Source organism: Argopecten irradians, chromosome 4 (assembly GCF_041381155.1).
Source record: "Argopecten irradians isolate NY chromosome 4, Ai_NY, whole genome shotgun sequence".
Classification (NCBI taxonomy): Eukaryota; Metazoa; Mollusca; class Bivalvia; order Pectinida; family Pectinidae; genus Argopecten; species Argopecten irradians.
In genome coordinates, this window is record NC_091137.1 from 8,050,722 (window position 1) to 8,072,625 (window position 21,904).

Here is a 21,904-nt window from a genome sequence, read left to right on the forward strand (position 1 = left end):
TCATATAGCGTCTAGTCCTGTGGTCAAATAACGTCTAGTCCTGTGGTTTTATAGCGTCTGGTCCTGTGGTCATATATCGTCTAGTCCTTTGGTCTTATAGCGTCTGGTCCTGAGGTTATATAGCGTCTGGTTCTGTGGCCATATAACGTCTGGTCCTGTGGTCATATAGCGTCTGGTCCTGTGGTTGTATTGCGTCTGGTCCTGTTGTCATATAGCGTCTGGTCCTGTGGTCATATAGCGTCTAGTCCTGTAGTCATATAGCGTCTAGTCCGGTGGTCATATAGCGTCTGGTGCTGCAGTCATATAGCGCCTAGTCATGTAGTCATATAGGGCCTAGTCCTGTAGTCATATAGCGTCTGTTCCAGTGGTCATATAGCCTCTGGTCCTGTAGTCATATAGCGCCTAGTCCTGTAGTCATATAGCGTCTGTTCCAGTGGTCAAATAGCGTCTAGTCCTGTGGTCATATAGCGTCTGGTCCTGTGGTCATATTGCATCTGGTCCTGTAGTCATATAGCGTCTGGTCCTGTAGGTATAGCGTCTGTTCCAGTGGTCAAATAGCGTCTAGTCCTGAGGTTATATAGCGTCTGGTCCTGAGGTCATATAGCGTCTGGTCCTGTGGTTGTATTGCGTCTGGTCCTGTTGTCATATAGCGTCTGGTCCTGTGGTCATATAGCGTATTGACTTGTGATAATATATCGTCTAGTTCTGTGGTCATATATCGTCTGGTCTTGTGGTCATATATCGTCTAGTCCTGTGATCATATAGCGTCTGGTCCTGAGATCATATAGCGTCTGGTCCTGTGGTTGTATTGCGTCTAGTCCGGTGGTCATATAGCGTCTGGTCCTGTGGTCATATAGCGTCTGGTCCTGTGGTCATATAGCGTCTGGTCATGTGGTCATATAGCGCCTAGTCTTGTGGCCATATAGCGTCTGATCCTGTGGTCATGTCTTGTTCTGTGGTCATATAGCTTCTGGATTTGTGGTCATATAGCGTCTAGTCCTGTAGCAATATAGCGTCTGGTCCTGTGGTCATATATAACGTCTAGTCCTGTAGTCATATAGCGTCTAGTCCTGTGGTCATATGTAGCGTCTGGTCCTCTGGTCACATAACGTCTAGCCCTGAGGTTATATAGCGTTTTTTCCTGTGGTCATATAGCGTCTGTTTCTTTGGTCATATAACGTCTAGTCCTGTGGCCATATAGCGTCTGGTCCTGTTGTCATATAGCGTCTGGTCCTGTGGTCATATAGCGTCTGGTCCTGTAGTCATATAGCGTAGTGGTTATAAAGCGTCTAGTCCTATGGTTATATAGCGTCTGGTCCTGTGGTAATATAGCGTCTGTTCCTTTGATCATACAGCGTCTAGTCCAGCGGTTATATTGCGTCTAGTCCTGAGGTTATATTAGTGAGGTTATATTAGTGGGGGAGGAGAAGTAGGTTCCCATGTACCCCTCTGGCAGTTTTTCGAAACATGTTTGACCGGTATGATGTATAGTTTCATTTTATGCTTGTTGCCATTGACAACTACTGTCCCATGGGGGTCATATGGCGGCCATCTTGGATTTCAGGTATCAAAAATGGCCAAAATGACACATTCGCATATATGCGCATAGATAGAGAACCAGACAACATTAAAAGACAAATAAACACATATTTTGATATGATTGAAACATGCTGAATACGATTAAATCATAATAATGACGTTACGTCTTCTTATTTTTGTGAAATAACGAGAAAACAATGAAATTTTCAGCTTTTTCCCTAAAAAATCGATAAATGTCACAGTTTTTACCACAAGCAAAAAATTGATGGACAAATCACCTTGTAACAGTCATTTCGAATTGAACCAACCCTTATGTAAACATGTGTGTACTATAAAAAGACAGATCGCATCAATGAGGTCGGAAAAAGAGAGGGACCCCCCATAAAAATCTATCAAAAACTGGCCAACGAGACACATTCGCATATATGTGCATCGATAGAGAACTAGACAACATTCAGAGACAAATAAACACAGTTTTTGATATGATTCAAACATGCTGAATACGATTAAATCATAATAATGACGTTACGTCTTCTTATTTTTGTGAAATGACGGGAAAACAATGAAATTTTCAGCTTTTTTTCTCTAAAAATCGATAAATGTCATAATTTTTATCACAAGTAAAAAAAATTGATGGACAAATCACCTTGTAACAGTCATTTCGAATTGAACCAACCCTTATGTAAACATGTGTATACTATAAAAAGACAGATCGCATCAATGAGGTCGGAAAAAGAGAGGGAAACCCCCATAAAAATCACAAAAAATTGTCAAAATGACACATTCGCATATATGCGCATAGATAGAGAAGCAGACAACATTCAGAGGCAAATAAACACATATTTTGATATGATTGAAGCATGCTGAATACGATTAAATCATAATAATGATGTTACGTCTTCTCATTTTTTTGTAAAATGACGTGAAAACAATGAAATTGTCAGGTTTTTTTCCCTAAAAATCGAGTAAATCGAGTAAAACAATTGATGGACAAAACCACTTGTACCAGTCATTTCGAATTGCACTTACGCTTGTGTAAACATATGTGTATTTTAAAAGGATTTTATGTTTTTAGCAGAAGAATCGTGGACATCCCCCCTCCCAACACTACTCATAGAGAAAAAAATCTCATTATTATTATTACATAAATTACATATTTCCTGATCTATGATTCAGACAGTTCCAAACTACAATTACATTTTTAACAGCCATGGTCATGTAAGGATGTGCCAGGTTTATTGGTGGAGGAAAGACGGAGTTCCCGGAGAAAAAACACCGCCAGCAGTCAATACCTGGCAACTGCCCCTGTAAATTCGAACAAGCTACCCAGAGGTGGAGGGATTGTGGTTATATGTCGAGACATCATAACAATCAGCCATCCCGGCCCCAATTACAACTAGAACGTGGTTAGAACCGTAATAATCCACTCTTTTAGTGAACAACTGGAAATATAAATTTTCGGCTGGTGCCAGAACGAAACGTACCACTGTGTTCGAATTATTATCCTTGTTTTTTTTGTCCTGAAGACACGATGGTATAGCACAGCTCATTACCACAAAACTAAATCCTTTCGGTATCACGACTGTCACTTTGGTTTTCATCAAACTGCTGCAGGTTGGCGTAGGTTTTCATCACTCCAGGAAAATAAATGTACATATCTATTTCGACGATTCACTCATACTCCACCAAGTCTAGGAATCGTTGGAGCGATGACAAATGACAGGTTGGGAAGGGGCTTACCTCGACGGCCATTGCCAGTCGGGGAGTGGTCTGGATTCTACATTCCAAGGTGGTTTGTGTGACTACAGACAACTCTACAGTTGTCGCGTATCTGGAAGGAAAGGGTGGGGGCAAAGTCCCACGTCCTTTGTGCCCTCACTATTCGTGTTCTTCGATTCTGTGTTGACTCTCTTAGTCTTCCAGACAGATTGAATGTTCTGGCGGATACTCTTCCCAGGCGCCGCAAGCCGGTTGTGACAGAAAGACAGCTAAATCTCCCAATCTTCGAGGGCATTTGCTAGGTGTTCAGAACCAATCTCCTGGGTTGGTCCAATTCGAAATGACTGTTACAAGGTGATTTGTCCATCAATTTTTTTACTTGTGATAAAAACTATGACATTTATCGATTTTTTAGGGAAAAAAGCTGAAAATTTCATTGTTTTCCCGTCATTTCACAAAAATAAGAAGACGTAACGTCATTATTATGATTTAATCGTATTCAGCATGTTTCAATCATATCAAAAAATGTGTTTATTTGTCTTTTAATGTTGTCTGGTTCTCTATCTATGCGCATATATGCGAATGTGTCATTTTGGCCATTTTTGATACCTGAAATCAAAGATGGCCGCCATATGACCCCCATGGGACATTAGTTGTCAATGGCAACAGGCATAAAATGAAACTAGACATCATACCGGTCCTAAAAAAACATGTTTCGAAAAACTGCCAGAGGGGTACATGGGAACCTACTTCTCCTCCCCCACTATATAGCGTCTGGTCCTGTGGTCATACAGCGTCTGGTCATGTGGTCATATAGCGCCTAGTCCTATGGTTATATTGCGTCTAGTCCTGAGGTTATATAGCGTCTAGTCCTGAGGTTATATAGCGCCTGGTCCAGTAGTCATATGGCGTCTGGTCCCGTGGTCATATAGCGTCTGGTCCTGTGGTCATACAGCGTCTGGTCCTGTGGTCATATAGCGTCTGGTCCTGTGGTAATGTTGCGTCTGGTCCTGTGGTCATATGGCGTCTGGTCCCGCGGTCATATAGCTTCTGGTCCTGTGGTCATATAGCGTCTGGTCCTGTGATAATGTTGCGTCTGGTCCTGAGGTTATATAGCGACTGGTCCTGTGGTAATGTTGCGTCTGGTCCTGTGGTCATATAGCGTCTTGTCATATGGTTATATTTACTCTTGCTAGGCTTGTTCACTATACGCAAGTACTAGCCGATTTTGTTTACCATAACTGCATGGTAACATTGAACTTTGAACTTGCGTATGAAAATGTTCTATGCAACGTAAAGGGACTACTTTTGAAAAAATGGCTTTGTTTACATTTTGACGCATCATTACATGTATATTGTTGTTTTCATAGAATTTTGGAAAAATGTAAACAATACATATATGTTTTATATTTGTATATGATCCAAATATTTTTAAAATTAACAATTGTATAAAGAAACGAGAAAAAAATATCCCGACGGGCGACGTGCAGTGCTTTCATTTTTGTTAAAAATGATGGATGTCAAATGTAAACATTACCTCTGTGTCTGTGTTCGTCCTACGATCGAGTCTTTGGGATGGACGGGCGTGAGACCTTCTGACAGAGGTTAGTTATAAACATATCTTCCTGTCTTTTTTCTTTGAGAATTTAATCATGTGTATTATAAAACATGCACTGCAAGTAATCCACGTTTTGACAGCTACGCGTCACCACAATTACATTGTATCCATCGAACACAAGTGAAGTTATTCCATCTATCGATGGCGATGGGTATAATTACATGGCTCCCAAGGATGATATATAAGTCCGACGACAATCTCAAACACATTTAGCTACTTGAACATTGGTGTTTTGACAACTTCGGCAAACTCGAGCTCCAGTGTGTAAGCGTGCGTCAGCTTCGCCTCGCTGCACAATAACGGTCACCGAGTTCACACATGCGGCCGAGTACAAACACTTTATGTTAGATTCTATTACGCTACATATTAAATTTTAGCAAAATTGGATATATGTTTAAAGTTCTGATTTGATTAAATAAAATTATCTCTGAAATTAACTTTGTTTATCATGGTTTTTTTACACAAAAATATTGAACTTTTTTGTCGTCGCGGATGAATAATTCTACCTTACGTAAAGAGTCATCATTCGCTGTTCAATTAGTAAGCTCCTCCCACTTTTGACCCACTTTTATTGAATAATTACGTTACTTTCAAAAAGATGAATATATTCTTAGAGGAATTGCTCCATACAAGCATGGTTAACATAAAAGCGAAATCCAATCACTATATATAGCGTACAAATAAACATGTCGCTGCAATTAGTAAAGTCGATTTTGTTTGGCCACAATAACAGCGTATGAGGACACACAAATACAAATATCAATTATTTGACATCATGAGCATGTATTCAACGTGGCAAATAAACTTGAGGCAGGATCCTAAAATATTATATAAGGTTAATATTATAATAAAAACAAAGAATATCATACAATGTTATGACATGGTAATTTAGATACATTGTACCACGCTCTTTATTAGTCCTCGAGAAATGATATCTGGACCCTCGGATCTAATAACGGGTATGCCATCAAAATGTATTAATCTCTAAATGTAACGCGTTCAAATATATGGTATTCTTCATATTCTATACATAATGTATACTAAAGTATATCATCGCTTTATCAATATCACCTACGTGTAATGTGAAACACCATATTTTTGTTTTGAATAGCCATCCTCTCTCGTGATATTTTCTTATATTTGTTTTAAATATTTTAGTTTCTTTATTAATAACTTATATGTAGTATTAAAGTTTTACCCGTTTTACTTTTTTGCCTTCTTCTAGTTTACCTTAAAAGTCTTTCCAAGAGCAAAGTACTACATAGTATTACACTCGATATTTACTTAACGTAGAAAAAATAATTTTACTTAAATCTAAAAAAAAGTTTGACAAAGTGTTTTAACATGAAATATTGAGTTGGGATATAAAGCATGTGTTACAAAAGTTATTTTGGGATCTCAGCGTCGAGGCATTAATAAAACATGCCTTGCTGAAATCAAATTATATTTAATGTGCACAAAAATCGAGACATGTTTTATCCAAAGTATACAAATAAAACTGAAAAACAGTCTGATATAATTATATATTATAAACCGAAAACAAAGCAGCAACAAACAAAAATCCCTTTTGGTAATACAATACACAGATGACGATGGTATGTATTTACAACGTACAATTATGTCCCTCAGTGGGGATGATTGGATAATTAGTTAATTTCTAGAGGGAGACAATTCTAGATATATCCCGCCACATAGGGACATATATTATTATACCGAACAAAATCAAAATGAATCTATGAATTGTTCATTTCAGCATCAACAAGCTATCTAAATCTCTGGTAAAAGCAACTCATAAAGATATTTGCCAACAGCGATGATAAATCCGTCCGACTGCTGGCAATGACATACCAACATCATGTCCTTACACCATGGCATAAGACATTAATGACTACGCTATATTTTGTGTATTATTTTTAAGCGACACTTTTGTCATTATTCGTTGAAGTTTTAGACGTCCACTTACGGTCACGTCCGGAGCTTCCAAGAGGTTATTTTCCCGACCTTCCACTGTCGTTGAAATATCTAAGTTATTCAATGTCATGTGATCACGTATGATCCAATCAGAACACTAAAAAATAAAAGTGTGGTATAATAACTGTTGTTAGTAACTTTAAAACCATATACACCACACTCAGCAATAACTATTTCTCAATGATTACGTCATTAATTGTATCTACAGTGTAACAAAACTATGCTCCTTTTATTAATGCCAATTATTTGATCGTGCAGTTATAAAGAAAATATTTCAAATTAAAAAAATAACTTCCGATAGTGGGCAAACCTACCTACATGTACGTCATCTTCAAATGTTTACATACATTTCCATTTTACATGTTACAGTGAAATAAACAGAAGAAGCATATTTACAACAAATAGAGCTTAAAATATCATTTAACCATTACAGGGACAATTCAGTCTAAGAGAGCATTAAAATTTGTACATATATCGGAAAAACCCCCAGTTCTTATGGAAATTAGATCAGTCGGTTTCACTGTGATATGCCTGAAAAGCCCATGGTTGTGAAATGTGTGTAGATGTTCAAAGTCGCTCGCTGTCCGCCATTACACATTGTGGTCGAACTTCTTGTATGCCGAACCCTGTCCCATACTCGTAGAGTAATGCAACTTTTGGCTAGAACTGCTCAAATCGCTCTGACAGTAGTGTGTTTACCTTATTAGGTGAATTGTCTTGCCTAAAAATCATTTTATCACCTTCTCAGTGGTTATGTAGTTTATTTGTTTAACGTGCGTGACTTTGGCTCAGGTATGGGCACAGCGTCCATATTGTACCTGCTAAATCGTATTGATCAACGATTTGATATTTCAACGATATTAATTAAAATACTAAACAATGACGTGGAATTTGTCAATATTTTATGTTATATGTTTCATAAGAAATGTAGAACAATACATTTATGCCATATTTTGCTTCTTGGTTATGTAAAAGAATTAGCCTGAGTGAATTGTCCCTTTAAGGATGTACTCCTCTGAGAAGTCAAAATTTTCTTGTATTAAACTTTTTTTTCTCATATAGATTTTTGGAAAGAGGAGTTCATATCATGAAAGAAAATTAAAGAAAAAACTTATGTCCGTGTGCTCGTTTTTGAGCTACTGTCACTGAAAGATACCTGGTTGACAAAATATTGGATTCTATGGGAATTTTGCCGTTTTGACCATATACACAAGTTATTAAAGCCATAATTCCCTAATGAGGTGTTTGATATGTATTTATGTTGTAGAATTTATTTTCCAGTAGTCTTCTTTTAAAATATACCAGTTTTGATCAAAAAGACTAATATTTTTTCTCAGAATAACAAGATATGCTACCCCTATCCCTTAATTTTGAGCTACAAAATGCACCATTTTCAGCCATTTTTGCCAAATCTAACCCTTTATAGAAAAAGTTCTGGTATTAAACTTTTGCTAATATTTGGCATATCCATAGGAAAAGGGTTGTTCTTTCATAATCAGGCAGAAAAATGGGGGGTCCGTGTGCTTACTTTTTTGCCCCACTTGAATATTTGTTATTTTTCAGTATTTTAGAGTAAAAAATTAAAAGTGCTCAAATTACCATTAAATGTAAAAATAAAGTGAAAAAAGTGAATCATTTCATACATTAATGCTCAATATTTTAATTATCACGAACCAAGTAAAGATGTACAGCAAAAATTAGCTCAATAGAGCTAAAAATGCTGGTGCAGTGATGATTTAAGTAATAACAATTTCAGTAAAAAATGGTAAAAACTGTGGCTCTACTTGAAGCGAAAAAAGACACAATTTCACAATGGCCGCCAAATGGGCTATTTCTTAAAATCCCCGTATAAAAAAATCTGCTAAAGTTAGAACTAGAAAGTTTCACAAAATTTGCAACTGGCAACTTGCTACAGATATTGATAAATTGTATTTGAAAATCTCATAACTTCTTTGATCTTTGTCGAAACGAGACTTCAACGGTACTGAAACCTCAGAAGAATACATACTTAACTAATATAAGTAATATATTTACTTCTGAACACTTACCAAACGTACAGTGTATTTCAGAATGCACTTAGTCACATGGCAGAATTTCGATCATGGCTAAGCTGATTGCACTCTGATGTTAACAAATAGATACATATAGGATATTTATTGTTTTTAATAAGTAACAATTATACTTCATTGAGTGGAGGGTGCAAAGTTTCCACCTCACAAGATGAAATATAGCTGTTATTGATCAATAAACAAGGAATCTCCTATTTATTGCATAATTACAAAGGCAATATGTCTTCAGGTAAATTCAGGTCAATTTCAGGTCAATTTCAGGTGATATTTTTCAGGTCAAATTTACCTGAAAAGAGCAAAAAAGTCATTTCAGGTCAAAATCTTGACCTGAAATTGACCTGAAATTCCTATGAAATTGACCTGAATTCACATGAAGATTTCACCTGAAATTGACCTGAAAAAATCTTCATGTGAAAGTGACCTCAATTTCAGGTGAATTTCATGTGAATTTCAGGTCAATTTCAGGTCAAGATTTTTTCAGGTCAAATTTACCTGAAGACATATTGCCTGTGTACGTCCTTGGTCTAATATAACACAAGTACATGTCATAATCAGCCGCGATTATCACGCTTACTGATCTAGTTCCACACATACGACACGAATTTCGAGGGAAAATAATATCCATTGCCTGTGTACGTCCTGGGTCTAATATAACACAAGTACATGTCATAATCAGCCGCGATTATCACGCTTACTGATCTAGTTCCACACATACGACACGAATTTCGAGGGAAAATAATATCCATTGCCTGTGTACGTCCTGGGTCTAATATAACACAAGTACATGTCATAATCAGCCTTACTGATCTAGTTCCACACATACGACACGAATTTCGAGGGAAAATAATATCTAAGACAACATAATACAACACATGTATGATCCAACAATTAAAAATTTATCTTAGAGGCATGCACGTAATATTATATTTGAAATTTAAAAATGCGATTCCCGCCCAACCGATATTTTTACTGTAAATGTTGTGTTCTGATGGATCAATATCGAGTGAAAATATCAAAAAAGAAAAATACCGCATACTTCATGCATACCGCATGAACATCATAATTAATAAGATGAAATCTATATAGATCTGAAATGTATTGACTTGCTTGGTTTCTAAGTTGGCATTAAATGATATTAAATTATCTTGATACACCATATCTAAAAGCATGCGTAAATTTCTCAGCATTAGTAGGTACGGGTACGGGATGAGAAGCTCCCTTATAGATCCATATATTGGTCTCATAGCGAAGTGCAATCTGGGCATTACTCAAGGTTAAAGACTTCATATACTTAACAACTATAAATATTGACTGACTACTAAGACATTTTTACTAAGAATAGGTAAAGCGGATAATAACATATGTATATTTTGTAAAACTTCTCCCGAAACCATAACACACATACTATGGGACTGTGATAAAACATCAAATCTGATAAAACAACTGAGAATAGCAATTATTACAAAAAATCTAGGACTTAGATTCAGTAAACAAGAATTTATATTTGGCAAGAAAGTTAACAATAAATATTCACATTTTGATTTAGACAACTTAATCTTACTTTTAACAAAACAATATATTTATAACTGTAAATGTCTTGAAGCAGATCTTTGTCTAATTAGTTTAAAAAACCACATCAAATTTGAACTGAAAGCTCATAAAATTTTAATAACCAATAGTAACATAAAAAATAAACAACAGGTCTTAACAGAAATACAACTTTGGCTCCAATTTTAAATTTTAAAACATTAAAAACATATGCAAAAACCAATAAAAACTTGTAAAATAAATATTTGACCTGGGTTTGACAGAGGTACCTTGTATGTATGTATGTGTGTCCTGCATCTCTCTGATACTTAACAATGTATATTACCTTAAAATATCAATGTTTGAGAACTTATCCTCTATAAATTATCAGTGAGTTTGTTAGTGTAAATGTGTTGTCCATTGATTGATGTATATTATGAGTATACATGACTACTTTTGTATTAACTTAATTAACTCCAACATACATCTTTCATATATGTTGTATTGTCTTTGTATGTACAAAACTTTTGAAAATGAATAAAAAATAAATTAAAAAAGAACTATAAATATTGACTTCGTTTTGAAAATAAATTGATAATAATGAAAAGAAAAATTAAATTTTTTTGCTGACGAATTTTACTACATAACTTTTTGGATGGATCAACCTATATTCTTTAGCTGTGATATTTGGATTTTTTCAGGTTTTTTTTTTTTTAAATTCAATACTTATTTAATAAGTGATTCAGATTAAACTAAATGTAAATTGGGTCAGGATATAGAGACTTTCTTATGTCTCCGTGATGATAATGCATGACAGGTCGTGGTGATCCGCAGTGATATTAAATCCTCATCAATAGTTAGAAATGGATGTGAACAGGAGGTAAGACATTCACACCTCTCTAAGGGATGTGATTAAATCTGTATCATGTTGTATTCATCACAGAGTTGGCGATTCGCCACCATTTTCGTGGAAACACTTTTTGTCACTAGAGTGCTTTGTTTATTATTTCATCATTGATATTACAATGTTCCTTTGAAATCAACATTTTCCAATGAGACAGGAGTATTGAATTGGTTAGCTGTGGAATGCTGATTATTTTTTAACTTGTTCAATGCTTGTGTCTTACTCCTACCTATGGCAATTGATGGTTGGATGATGTGGGGCGATGTTTGCAGATACTCGACTATGATTCATCGTTATTATATAATAAATCCGGTGTGATATAAGATATCCTGGTGATATTGAATTCAAGTCGATTGACAAATAAAAACTGTAACTATCTTCATGCATCATAGTATACTCCACCTAAGGTATAAAATCACGCCCATCATTGCCATTTATAAACAGATGCCTTGGTCGAAATGTTTATAAAGCACCCATACATGAAAACCCTTCCTTTAGTAAACACAGTGCATATATCAGATGTCAGTAATAAATAAGTAAATATGGTATAGTTGTTGAAATTTACTCTTTTCAGACTTTAGGAAACCTTATACCTTTCACTTCCGGCTTTCAAGGAAAAATCCCAATAAGTTCTCGTGTGTGTTAAAATGTATATCTAAGGAATAGATTTTTGAGCACATGTAAGTTAAGTAAACATTTAGGAATTATTCATTTCTCAGGGGTTTTTTTTGCCTTTGCATTTCATTTCATTATAAGAGTCTAACCGTTTTTACATATAAATATCTTGTGAAATTGTTAATTTCTCAGTATTCAGTATTTTACGATAATCATGAGAAATATGTGGGATATATACAGTAGGCAGGGTAGGTTCTGGATACGTTGGTGCGTTTTCTAGAAATTCAAAAGAAAGAAAAGAGGATTTCATAACCAAACACCGAGGTGAGTTAAATTACTATCGATATTAAGGAGTCTGAAGCATCTAAAACATTTTCTTTTTTTTTTTTTTTTTTTTTTTTTTTTGCTTTTTGGTTTTAATTTAGCATTTATGTTGTCTGCCGCCATCTTGAAAATACGTTTTCAACTTCTCCTCAAGTTCTACCTTTGGGGTTTGGCTAGAACATGTCTTATAGGATCCTGACATGGTCCCAACAAAGTGTTGTTATGTCGAGTCAATCCAAAGTCCAAGAGCAAGAAAATAAGACATGTTAGAAAAAAAGGCATGTGTTTTACCAAAAGTATGAAGCTACCTTAATTAGATGTAGTGTGGAGAATAACCGATATAGGATATAACACCACAACTTATGACACCAATTATGGATAATTGGTTATAAGCTGTTTCATAAACATGAACATTTGAACAAGCCTCGTTCGTTTCTCCCTTTAATAAATCACGGGCGAGATTTTAATGTTAATAAATTGGTATGATATAAAAAGTACATCAATATATACAGATAAAAAAATGCTTATCTGTAAATGAAACACCAAGATAACGTGTCTCCTCCCTGGGGGTGAATGAAATAACAGGATAACAAAAGTAAAAATACGTACTCTGATGTGCTACTAAACGTTGTTCAAAGCATGAATCTTAATCACATGAGTAGTGAAGTTTTCCTTTCTCATTTATTGCAACATTTGTCATTATATCTTCGTTAAACTCAGCAAGTAAACAGAGAATAGAGCTCTTAAGATTCTTGTAAATTTTTGTGAAATTTGTATCACCAGAAATTATTTTATCTTGATTTGAAAATTATCGTTAAACTGTGATAAGCCTAATCATCTTTTGAACTTGAAGAACTGGGCCCTGGATTACAAATTACTATCGTCCTATGGCATCTATGGTCAATAAAAAGATGCCAGAGCTTTGCAGATAATCTTCACAAAGCGCGCTTGCTTATATTTACATTATCAATTCATTTTATGGTATCTGCATTAACATTGTTTAAGCTAGACAAGCCGTTTATCAACGACGATTTCATTCACAAGATGGAACAGCCATTTTGACGGTGATCATCTGACGTCACTACGTCAACATTAGTGACGTCAAAATGGTCATGTTTTGGGTGTCAGTTATACCGTCATATTTTCCACTTAACCTTGGTTAGTTTATATAGTAGAAGTGACAAGCAAATGTAAATATATCGATTTAACTGGGCGAAATGATAACATTGTCCCTAAATTGTCCTATGTTTTTATTTATGATTCAAATTTTTAACCGTTAACATACAATCCCGGATTCCATCATCCACAGCTCCGGTCCAAGACATGCATATGACAAAACTCATTCCTTGATCTGTTGTGATTGGGAGTATTTATTTCTCTGTTCCCGTTTTTTTATATATGTGTATATGCAGGATGTCAAACTCCTGTTCCTGGTACAGCATCAGTGTTATGACTGTGGTGCTGAGTGAAGGATTTCCTGTTTGTGGCTGTAGATTTCCGAATGTGTAATTTCCAAAACGACATAATCCGGATATTCCATGCAAAGGAATCCGGACTCTATTGAGTGTTAAATGAACATATTAACAATACGCCGTTTCTTACGCAACTATATTTTCAAGAATTATTTCAAAAACTAACTTTATATGTTGGATGCAATGAAATCAGGAGTAATTTTGTAGAATATAAAACATATCCGGAATACATTTGTTTGCAGTTATTAGAGTCTGTTTACGTACTAGTGATGTCATAAACGTCACCGATCGGTAGGTTAGTCTTGCACAAGTCTCCTTTAGGATCATTGTCGCTTTTATTTGTGAGAGTGAATGCGAGTTGGCTCAGTTAATCGCGTGATATTTACCTCAAATATCACTGTAATGTATGTAACTAGCATTCTTCGTTTGCCCGTTGTCAGTATAATGTGAACGGGGTTGGGGTGTGCTTGTAAGGTGTCGTCGGCGGCACGATCCAGTGACCCGCTATCGCAAGGGGACAAAACACGAACATATCACACCTCCTTAGAACATACACATTCACACACGCAACACATTGCATACAAAGGACGCCTTCCTTAAGGCTTTAGAACCTGTCTACACTAGTGATACTGTGTATGTATCACTTCTTGTGTACTTTAAGATAATGAACATAAATTAGTAAGTTGATAATAAGTGTGTATGCATCAGGCCTCACCTTAGGTACAACTGTTTTTTTTTTGTTTTTGTTTTTTTTTTGTAAATTTTGGCAAAATATGCAAAAAAAATGTAAATTTCAGTTGAATAAGTCAACGGGGTTCGGTACATATTTCTGTCATCAAATAGCAATGCCACTGAAAGAATATAGTTTTAATGGTTCTAATACATACATTTAACTATATTTAAATATGTAGATAGGTAAAGTACATGACACAGTTGCCAGTATATACAGGGTGTAACTGATCTCCTACTGTACGGTGTATACGATTATTCACTAGTCACCTCGGTATGGTTTCGTTTCTTGTTTTCCGTATTTTTTTTACTAAAGTTTCAAAAGGATTACGAATTATTTAATTAACTTTCGACGTAAAAGTGTCCATTAGATACTTCTAGATACCTATATTACAGAAAGCTACCTACGCCTCCTTTATAGCAACAAAATGAAGTGGGTACATGCGACCGATAGACCTGAACGTGTGTGACCTAACAACTAGCAGCAGGTTCACCACATATAATCAAATTTAAAGTTCACAATTTTCACTTCCATTTACGTTATACCAACTCTACGTTTACCGTGTCCGATACCATCTGATTAAATCCACATTGTGTTTAAATATATTTAACCACGCATCAACAGATTTCGCTAACCACTGAACGAGATCAATGAAATGTCCAATGAGCATGCGCACTTCCCAGATGCGGGTCACATACCGCGCACTAGTGCTTCCGGTTCAATGTATAGATTCGTAGTTCAATTTTCGTATACTTTCGAAAAGCAAGTAGATTTCGCACTTCGTGAGTCGGTGTATATAATTTTACATAATCGCCCGGATGACTTGTACACAGAGGAAATTGGAGTAATCGGGTGGATTAATTTACATGTATATCATTTTAAGTGGATTTTACACAAAAAGAAAAATAATAGAAGTGGATGATATATTTTCGCCGTGAAGACAGTGTGTTATATAAATTTATATAAAACATTAGTTACAAAGAATTCTTTGGTTGTGAGCGAATTCGTTACAAAAGTCTTCACGTAAACAGCAATGCATGAAGTGAAATAACCTTCTGAGGTATCAATAATTTTACTTCATTACACCGAAAATCACAGGAATTAAGTGTGAACCTTTCGGATAACAATTTGGAGTATTGGTTTTGTAACTAAACCAATATATTTCGTTTTGGAAACTATATGAACAATTAAAGTTGGGATCTCGGAAATTCCGAGGTAAGTAATACAACATTTGATATAAACGTTTTAGCAATATTTCTTTATCATGTTTAATCGTGATTTTACTCAAACGATAAAGACACATGCATTAATTTATCAAAAGTGTCCATGCAGTAGATGGTCACGTCGGTAGTACATGACGTTTATCAAGAAACAAATGCAACACTATCTTTAATTCTGCATTTATTATTTTTGGATAAAACCTAAAGGCACACAATTTGGTGGCTAAAACATGACGGCTCTGGTGACACGAGTGCGCCAAGAAATTAACCATGATTTCTGTGATAGAATAAATCATTAATTTGTTTTCTGATGTATTTATTAAACAAGCATGTTTTTTCTGTGATATCCAATACGCAAATAGGTATTGTTCACAATAAATTAGAAAATAAAAATGAGAAAACTTGGAAATCGATATCTAACGGACTAATGACAATGAGTGGTCTAGGATAGACTCTAATGGAACTCTGGCCAACCAATTTGATTATAAAACAGAGTGAGAAATAAATATCAGTATTTACATGAATGTAGCGATACCCTGCCGAATCTTACAAGCCTTGACATTAATACGCGAAAACGTTGCCTTCAGCACATTCTCTATTTAAAATAATTGGTCTAAAGTATAACCGACATTTAACATTATCGTATAGTTTCGACTGAATGCGTATCGGTGGTCAAGAATGTGTATTAATTTGCAGACCAGTTTTCTCCAGATCGAGTTGTTAAAAAATATTTGCAAACAATAAGAATGATGGAGACATGTACAATGTATATTGTATTATTAACAATAGTTTTCAGTTGGCTCTACGCTCCTGTTGTTTATACTTCGATGATTTAAAATCCATATGTAATATAGGTTAATTTCTATGCTAGCGCGTCGTCGGGGTATTTGCATTAAACGCAAAGAGGCCGGAAGCTGAATGCTTGCACGACATAGACTCCGTTTGCATCCACGCGCTGGGACCCATTGGTTTGCTCAGATTTATCTTCATATTGATAAAACATTATTTCCCGAAGTGGTCAATGTTCGTGTCGTATGACAGATGTTGATAACTTCATATATCTTATTTATGAAGAAATATTAATTAGCTTCCATCGTTTTATACCATGGCATTAGTATAACATTTTTATTACCCTATAGGCCAAGGAAAATTACAAAAATTGACGAAGTGGTTAAGTAGATCAGTAGACGGTTGTTGGTAGTTTTTGTATGTGTGAACCCCGGCTTCTCTCTCACACAATAAACGTCCATTCTGTTTTAGACTTGGTCACTTTTGTACCAGTTTACTGGTGTTACTAAAGGTGTCCACTAACACTCGTACAGGTGTGACATATAGAGACCTGCTTACCTTAATTAAGCCACTTACAACTTGTTAACAGTACATTTCCCAAAACTGTTTTATCCGTGTTTTACAATGATACGATTTTAGTTATGGTGGTCAGTCATTGTGTTGGAATGACAGCATTGATGGGCTGGTCGATTGCTACGATACTGAGTAAAATAGTAGCGCCCGATGAATGCAGGTTTTAAGACTGTACGGTTATAATCGACCATATATGGTCGTAGAGACTTTTTCTGTTCGGTGCACAGTCACTCTCATCAATCTACTCCTAGCATTGTGATAAGGAAGCCGTTAGTGGTCACTTATGTATGAGTTTGGGGTAGCTATTTCTACTTTCCAAATGGTTAGTACTCGTTTCCAAATGTCCTGTATAACTGATATGAAGCTTTACTAATTAGATAAGAACCCAATGGCATCAATACGGCATCTTTTATCATATATAATTAAATATTACATTGTAATTTCGATATATATAACAAAGTTGTATCATTACGTGATCAATGTGTGCGATTCGAAAGACACCAGTGGGGTTACATTTTTAACGGTATCTTTTTGCAAATCCAAGTGTTTTACAGTTGTATGCTAATGAATCATTGCTCATAAATTTTGTAATTAATTAAAAGCTATTGAACAAGAGTATTGAACATGCTGAACGACCATGAACTCCTATAGGTAAAGTTCACTAACTATAATAATTCTTAACACCAGGCTATACATGCTATATAGGCTGGTAGATTGGTTAGGATGGCAGTGGTCATTAACATATAGAAGATGTAGATATCTAATGCAGGATAATCAACTAACACGGACAACGTGCGTGGAGAGGAGTTGGGGAGGGGGTATGTTAACTGTGACAGATGCCCGGAATAGGTCACATCACACCAGGTCTGAATCAGGTCCACACAGTTTACACTTACTGGACTTTCACGAGTTAACTAAGATATCCAGGAGGCTGTCACACCGAGTCGGTATTACACCTCTCAGTTAGACGTTTATGTGTATGGGGTCTCTTTCACATTTGATAAAGCTCTTTGAAAGGCGGTGATTCACAAATCTTTGTATATCATGTCTCTTGATACATATCTTTATTTACATCAGTTGTTATTATGTCGACAGATGTAATGAGATCGTCAAAGATACACTGTTCCGAATATAAAGATAAAAATTTATGATCTCCTTATGATATTTACAAACACAAGCAATATTTCTTCACGTCATTTTTCACATGAAATTTTTCACGTGAAATTCACTTTTTGCCCCCGGTTCACGTGAAAATCGCGTGAAGAAATATTTCCTGTGTACTGTTAACCAGCTTTTTTAACAGCTTTCTTTCGCGGCTTTAAAAGTTCGCGATCAGTTTCAAATTTATTAGAATTTCCGTACAATATATTTAGTAATTATTAATTCATGGGAATAACCATTCGCAAACTCAGTTGGATCGCGAAATTCGCGAAGGTAAATCGCGCTCAAAAAGACAGCTGGTTTTTGCAGTATGTACTAAACACATAGTAACATTAGAAATCTTTATTCAGTAAACTTTTGTTCTTAATCTGAAAAATACTTTAACAATGGGTCATTGATGGTCTTCATTCTAGTAACGGCTTCCACCAGACATTGATCGTGTGCTAGTGCTTAATTAGCTAGCCACTGGCAGGACATGAAGTTATAGAATGTCAAACATCATCTGTCCCACTGTAGAAATGTATTAGGTCATTAAGTAAAACTTTACCCGTTTGTCTACACGATACTCTTACCTTGGAGGTCTGTCCAACACAACACAAAGTCATGGTTTCAAATTAATTATTTGATCATTGGCTTAAATTGAACTTTAAACGAACTAGTTTCGTTGGTTTATTTTAGAGGAGTGTGACTTGGCCGTTTGATATTTCCATAGGCGGATCTCATTACACCTGTAAGCCGCTATTTATTGTTTTGAGTCATCGACAGTTACCGTTACGCTTTAAAGAGTTATGATACAGCACAATCTGTACTCAAACAAAGATGTTAGTCGAGGTAAAATAAATCAATTCAATTCAATTGTTTTATTAAAGTGTCAAACATCTTACAACCTATATGTAAAAACATTTCATAAAAGTAAAACTATATCAAATGTAAGACATGTCCAGCCAATGATGGCTTACTTAGACACTATATATACATATACTTACATTTGCACATAAAACGGAATAAACTTCAACAGAGGCAACATATGTTTATTGTCTGTTATTGGTGGTGTTTCTAGGGTGTCCCATTTGATATGTGTTTTTATTGCATTTACCTTCCAACAGATAGGGCGGTTATTAACACAACAATAGTCGTTTATTTATTATTATCAATTATTTCATTAGGGACTGATCTTACTGTATACAGACATGTGTATGTATGGCCGTTTAGATGGATAGACTTGCATGGTTCATGCTCCTTGTATTCGTACCACTAGGTAGGACTCAAAGAAGAAAATCAAAATCATTCCTAAAATCGGCGAGATAGTGTGATGGAGAAGGTGAAAGTCTGTACTTTAGGCATAACCTAGAATATCAGATATCAAATTAGGATATCTTTTATAATCATGCCATGTACGGTCATAGTTTTACGCCCAATCCGCAGGGCAGCGTCAACAATGATTGTCCAATCAAGACTCAAATGGTAGTCTGTTAAAGAAAACAGCTAACATACGTATATATTCATGATAGATTAAACTGGTAGTATTATCCCGAATAATTAAACGTTCGCTACAGTCAGTAATTAGATCGACAGATTGTCGCTTACATGGCGGTGTGTAATATATGGGACTGAAGATGATATTGAATACCATTGTTCATTTCCAATGATAACCGACTGTATGTCTGTATCAATGTCCGAGTATAAACATCCCTGGGGTCTGTTTCACTGTCAGCACGTCTATTACACGATCTGTTGTGACACGGAATGAATAATACTGAACAAGGACACGAAATAACAACATAGCTAAACTGATTCAGGTGTTCCTGAAAAGTAAGCATCCAATGTCTCATCGACTGCACTTCAAATATAAATGACAAGTCCGTCATATACAGAGGCAGCAGATTGATCAGGGAATTAAACACTCAACAATGTGACGGTTTCGGGATACCAAAACGACATGGGTAAAGTATCATTTACCGCCGATTAAACCCACCTTCCAGTGATTCTGACGTCACAAAATTCACTTTAAAAGATGACGTCTCAAACACCGGAAATGAATCAGGGCTAAATTGTACTTTACCCAGGCCGCCGTATTGGGATCGTGAAATCCCCGTGTTATGACATAGCAAATACCAAAATTGCGTTATGGACTGAACGTTACGGTATGTTTTATTGATATATTTCAGTGATTTAAACACTGAAGCAATGCTTGTTCGATATGGAAAAAGTCGTCAATTTTAGTAAAACACTGAAAATGTCGAAAGTTACGTTTACATCTACATTTCTGTATTGATAACATCTGTCTTCTGTTTGATTGATAATGGGCTTTAAAACCAAAATACAGAGAGAACAAAAATTTCAGCGAGCTGTGCTTTTTAGACAGATTATCTGTTTTAATCACGCATATTCATTTGTTGACCTGAGTTGATATCAGAAGAAATTTCTCGGTAGAGAAGACAAAAAGGGACCTCGTTAGGACAATTATATATTATGTCGTCATGCGCTTAAATCATGACAAACGTCAATTCAAAATCATTTTGGTCAATTGATTACACAAAATATGACTTTTCTGAGGTTTACGAGCGAAAGATTACAATAAAAAAGAATAACAACAAGAATTACAACAATGACAGCTTCAATATTATGTCTGACGGTTTCTTTGAGTACCTTCCATTATTAGTGAACAAATACGCCCGAGTTTACGTATTCAGTTAGAATATATACCACCTACAATACATTCTGACAGGTTCACACGCGAATTTTAATTTGTGTATGGGTGTGTTAAGTAAAAAAGGTACATATACTGAATGTCAAAAGCCAAACTTCCGCAACCTTTTATGTAAATGATATGCATTAAAATTGGGTAGTGTAAAGCTAGCATTCAGCATTCGGTTCGACATGCTGCATATATTATAACAAACATCAATGAAGCGGCCCTCTAGCCTATAGCAAAGTATCTAAATGCAAATATATATTTGTATAAAATAAATATTCTCATCCGTTATGTAGTTGAAACTTGTATTCAGCTTAAAGGAAATCAACTGGGTGTGTCCCGATAAAAAATGAATAAAAGAGAAAACCCCGTCGATTTTAAAAAAGATAAAAAAAAATCCTATTTTTGTAACAGATCTACACGTGTCAGATGCTATAATTAATGAATAATTCTTCACTACTATAACAACTTTGATAAGTTAAAATGAGGTCTAAAAATCAGAATTTGTCTTTGCCACCGTTAGGATTAAAACGTGTTATTGTTAGCCTTGCACAAAGCTTTCGTGACGCTATCTATAAATCTCCTCTATAATATACACACGCAAACATATCTTGACAAGTGAAATAATTGACTTGAGATTTTTTCAAGATATTATCAAAACTGAAAAAGAAAAATATCTTAACGATGTTTAACCATTTATCACCACGAACACGTTGCAGGGTTTGTGGCATAATAATCTGAACTAAACCACCACCAAGATAAATACATTTTACTTAGAGTGATTCTGAACTTCCCATTGAAACTTTTTTTTCCAGTAGTATTGCTTCATATGATAACATCTACAAATGACAAAAACTGTGAAAAAAAAATGTTAAATCATACAATATTAGACATGCTAATAAAAGCACACGTCATGATAAGACGGATTGACTTTTTTATGCAAATATAGACACAACAATTACCGTACGCTAAAGTACA

The 21,904-nt window shown here is 35.4% G+C and overlaps 1 protein-coding gene across 1 annotated transcript in view; it reads left to right on the forward strand.

The window, feature by feature from the left end:
- Nucleotides 1–21,904, forward strand: part of LOC138322080 (mucin-21-like) — an 86,866-nt gene that overhangs the window by 11,291 nt on the left and 53,671 nt on the right. The window lies entirely within an intron of this gene.